Genomic DNA, 5,000 nt, shown 5'->3' with positions numbered 1-5,000 from the left:
ATAGTGAATTTGGAATGTAACAAGCATTATATCCCCCCCCCCCTATTTATGTCTATTTATGTCTCATTCTTGTTTTTTTTTTATTATCTTAGGACTGTGTTTGTTTGTTAGCACCTAGGGTTTGCATTTAAATTTCGTTGTACCTGTTACAATGACAATAAAGATCATTCATTCATTCATTCATTCTTCAGGCTGATGGCATAGGCGATAATGCACAGTGAATCAGCAGTGTTAGTAGAGTAGAGTTAGGCAAATCTCAATTTGGCCAAAATATTACTTAGGCGATTATGCTATGAGGCTAACGATATTTACATTTTTGTCATTAAGGAGACGCCTTTATCCAAATAGACTTTGGATTAAAAATACATTTTGGCTAAGTAAGTGAGTCATCTATCCATCCAGTCATCGCAAGAATAGTAATCTCTGCTCGGGCCAGTCATAATGGTAGAAGAAGCACTCATATTTTTCATTTTATTGGATAGAGAGAGTGAAGACAGACAGGAAAGTAAGGAGAAGAGGGCATGTCAGCAGGCCGCGGGCCGGATTCGAACCCATGCCGACATGGGCATATGTGTGTACTGTTAGACCCCGGTGCTGGACCACTGGACCACCCCAGGCCACATGGAATGTTCTTCTGCTTGATAGGGAAGATATGGAATGTTCTTCTGCGTGTCTGAGCGTCCAGGGTTGTGGTTGGTGTCAGGGAGGATGGCTGATGGTGCATACTGTAACTGTCAGCGTTTTATCACCCAGGACAACCATAAACAGGATGGATGCCCCCCCGCCCAGCCTGCCTTTAATAGAGACACACACACTCACACACACACACACAGGCATGCACACACACACACACACACACACACCCACAGGCATGCACGCACACGCACACACAGACACACACACACACACACACACACACACACACACACACACACACACACAGGCATGCACCCACACAAGTATGCTCAACACACAGCAAGCTCACGCAAGGCATGCACACACACACACACAGGCATGCACACACACAACAAGCTCACGCAAGACACGCTCGCATGCACACACAGGCACTTACTCTCACTCCCACACACACGCACACACACACACACACACACACACACACACACACACACACAGAATGCCGTAGATCACCATAGGAGACAGAAACCACACCACACACCAACGCCTATGACCACCAAGGGAACCATAGACTATTAATGATCTGCTCGACCGTGCTAACTCACATGGGACACACACACACACACACACACACACACACATGACCTGTAGCAGCCTGCAGTCGGTAGAGCGCCCGGTTGGCAGGGAAATGTCACACACACACACACACACACACACACACACACACACACACACAGTAGAGCTGCAGAGGGAACTGATAGCTGGAGGAGAGGTCAAGGATTACCCCGCTAAGCTTGTTGTGACCACAGATTGCGTGGCACTCCAAATGTGCACGGACCCGTGCCAGCTCGGATTACTGACGTTCCGGAGCCTTCCGTGGTGTGCTCTGGTGGTGGCGGCGGTGGCGGTGGTGGGGCTGGCGTTCTCTGGCAAACACACTCTCATGGTATCGAGTACTCTTGGCTAGCGGCCACTAGCATCAGATCTATATCTGGAGGGATTTCAGTAGATCTTCAGGGAGCAAGGCGATTATCTACGAGTACTGTATTCACTGTGCTATTTTTATTTAAAAAATTATCTGGATTGGCAGTATTATCAGATAAAAAAAATATTTGTTCAGTGCCTTGTCGCCTTTATTTATTCGCCTTCGTCTCACAGAGATATCATCTATTTTCCGAGAGAGACCAGGGGGTCAGAAATACACGAAAGCTTCTTAGCTAAAAGTAGCACTTTATCTCTTTTTGAAAATTACAGGCCCCACTCTTCTCCGGGACCAGAAGAGTTGCTCGTTTATCGGATTTCAATCTTTCATGAAGACAAGATTGACCTGCCAACATGGATTTTACGATTGTTACCATCTCAGGGCTTTGTTGTCAGGACGAATTAAGTAGTACTTAATCAGGGACCTGACCCTCTGGTACGAGACAGCACCAGGGGAACCTTCCATTGGGGGGGTGCGGGGGGGCGGAGGGGGGGGGGGGGTGAGTTAAGGGCCGTGATCAGCCCTTTAAATGCTAAATTGACTAACTTATATAGAGCCTTATTCCAAAGCACTTTACAATGGTCTCTCGTTCACCCCCATTCACACACACATTCACACACCAATGGCGAGGTAGACAAGCTGCCATGCAAGACGCCGGCCCGCTCGTTGGGAGCAATTCGGGGGTTCAGTGTCTTGCCCAAGGACACTTTGACACGTGGCCGGCCGGGGTTCGAACCACCGATCCGCGGACCATGCGATCATTAGGCCTTTGCAAGGTATTTCGTGTGTGAGGTCCCATGGCCGTTAACAGCTCTCCGTGTAACAGGAAGCTAGGTTTCCCTCAGCTTCCTGTTTCAGGGGTGATCTGGGATTGGTACATCCGTTTTTTTTTCCACATGAATTATTTATAGAGCCATTGATTCTTGAAGATTATAACTCGCAATAACGCCTCATGAGCTTAGTTCAACTGTCTTATCTTTTTTTGAGGGGGGGGGGGGGCATTTAGCAGACGCCTTATTCCAAAGCGATTTACAATCGATACATTTGACTAAGCAAGTGAATCATCAATTCACCAGTCGTAGCAGGAAGAGTAATCTAGCTCAGGCCAGGGGCCATTGGCAGTCGTTTTTTTTTATATACACTGGAGAGACAGTACAAGGGCGGCAGTAGACTTCTTAGAAGGCACAGTATGGGGGAGAAGCAGGTGTCTCAGGAGACGCAGTGCTGGGGGGGTAGTAGATGTCTCAGGAGGAGCAGTTAAGGTGTAGCCAGAAGAGAAGTTGTAATCAGTTGTAATCAGAACCCCACATAGTATACACTTGTTTTACTCTACTTGTTTGTAAACAATGCAATTGTTAACAAAAAGATGTCTGAAACTATCATTTTGATCTAATGAATAGTCCCTATCTTTTCATCCTTAGATCTGTGAATTTCAGAGTGGTAACATTTCTCCAGCCCCGCCCCTCAGCCGTTTCCCAGAAGTGGTGCGTGTCTGCGAGACCCGCTTTGTTGTTTGAATCCCAGATTGCCCCTTTATCTGTTCAACCAACAGAGGGACATATGGTAGATGATCGCGAGGCTGTTTGCAGGCTGTTTGCAGGCTAAACATATGGCGACAACCTGCTGCCAGCCTGTTTTTAACCCTGCTGCTGTAAACTGGATATGATGACAAACTGGATACACCAGGACTGATACGTCTGTTCTAAGAGACTGACTGCGCTGTGGTAATCTGTTCAAATTAGAGAGTATGAGGGGAAAACTGTAATGTCATGACTCACCAGCTGTGAAAAAGTGAATGTAAATCTATGTGTTACTGTGTAGGTGGTTACTACTGCAGTGCCTACTAGTTTAACACTTAATCATCCATGATTTTTGAATAATTGTTTTTATATCTTTGCAGCGGACCCTCCTTTCATGACTTTTCCTAGATCTTTTCCTAGCGTTCTACCACCCAGTATCCTTACATTTTCAAAATACAACTAGGATACGCTAGTATAAAGCTATTTTGCAGTTTTTCTGTGTAGGAAGGAAGCAGGGTAATTTACAAGCGGCCAACTAGTGGTCGTTGCGTGTAAATAGCAGCTTAGCATTGTAAAGAGTTTACCTCTTTTAGTAGGTAAAAAAGGCACGGCTGTTCTAGTGTTAAAGCTAGAGCAGCTAGTGTTACCATGGCTGTTTTTAATACTGTGATCAAAGAAAAAATGTCATGTAACACGTTGGTACATCCTTGGATTACCTTCTGTCAGGGCACCCTCTTACCTTACATTTCACATTTACATTTTTGGCATTTAGCAGACATCTTTATCCTTTATCCAAAGCAGCTTACATCATAGGTCATTGGTCTAAGTAAGTGACTCATCTATCCGTCAGTCATCGCAAGAAAAAGTAATCTCTGCTCGGGCCAGAGGCCATTGGCTGTCACAATGCTAGAAGAAGGAAGAATTCAGTTTTAATTTGTTATTATTATTATTATTTACAGTAGAGAAACTCTACAGGGGGGTAGAGGGGAGGGAGAGAGAGGTTTCAGGAGGGACAGTTAAGGTGTAAGAGATGGAGGTCTTCAGTCAACGGCGGAAGATGGGAGGAGGGAGTGACTCTGGTTTAAATAAAGGTTAAATAAAGGTTCAAAACTACACACTGGTAGTATTATGGGACAGACTCTATTGTTATGATGTTGTTGTCTGTACTATAACTGTCCAGGAGGAACAGACGTGTACTGTTCTCGGTTTCACCTGTGAACATAGGAATGTGTGTGTTGCGCCACAGCAGGCCCCGGCGAAACTGGCCTAGACAAACTGTCTGTGTTTTGACTGTCAGGCCTATTGTTCAGGAGTGGCGGAAAACATGAACGAGAAACTGTGTGGTAACCCGACACCTGACATCACAGAGGTGAATGAACAATGTATGACTATGTGTGTGTGAGTGTGTGTGTGTTTGGTATGTGTGTGCGTGTATTTGGTGTGTGTGTGTGTGTGTGTGTGTTTAGTGTGTGTGCGTGTATTTGGTGTGTGTGTGTGTGTGCGTGTGTTTGGTGTGAGTGTGTGTGTGTGGCTGTGTGTATGACTGTGTGTGTGCGTGTGTTTGGTGTGTGCGTGTGTGTGTGTGTGTGTGTCAGAACAATAACATCCAGGACCATTAGCACTGCTGCTGCTCCTTCATAACCTAATCTCCCCCCCCCCTCCCCCTCCACCCCCCTCACCTACCCTTCCCAGCACACAGCGTGACTCACGACTCACCTGAGCACCACACCACAGGTGTGTGATGCTGAACGCCAAACGACTCCAACCCTGTCCGCCGTCAGACGCCGCCCGCCCGCCCGCCCTGCCGCTGAGGCTCCAGGTAGATCGGTATCGGCCTGTTTACACACGCTCACACCACAGCC

This window comes from Nansenia antarctica, assembly GCF_963989245.1.
Source record: "Nansenia antarctica genome assembly, chromosome: 5".
Classification (NCBI taxonomy): Eukaryota; Metazoa; Chordata; class Actinopteri; order Argentiniformes; family Microstomatidae; genus Nansenia; species Nansenia antarctica.
This window is presented reverse-complemented; position numbering follows the sequence as displayed.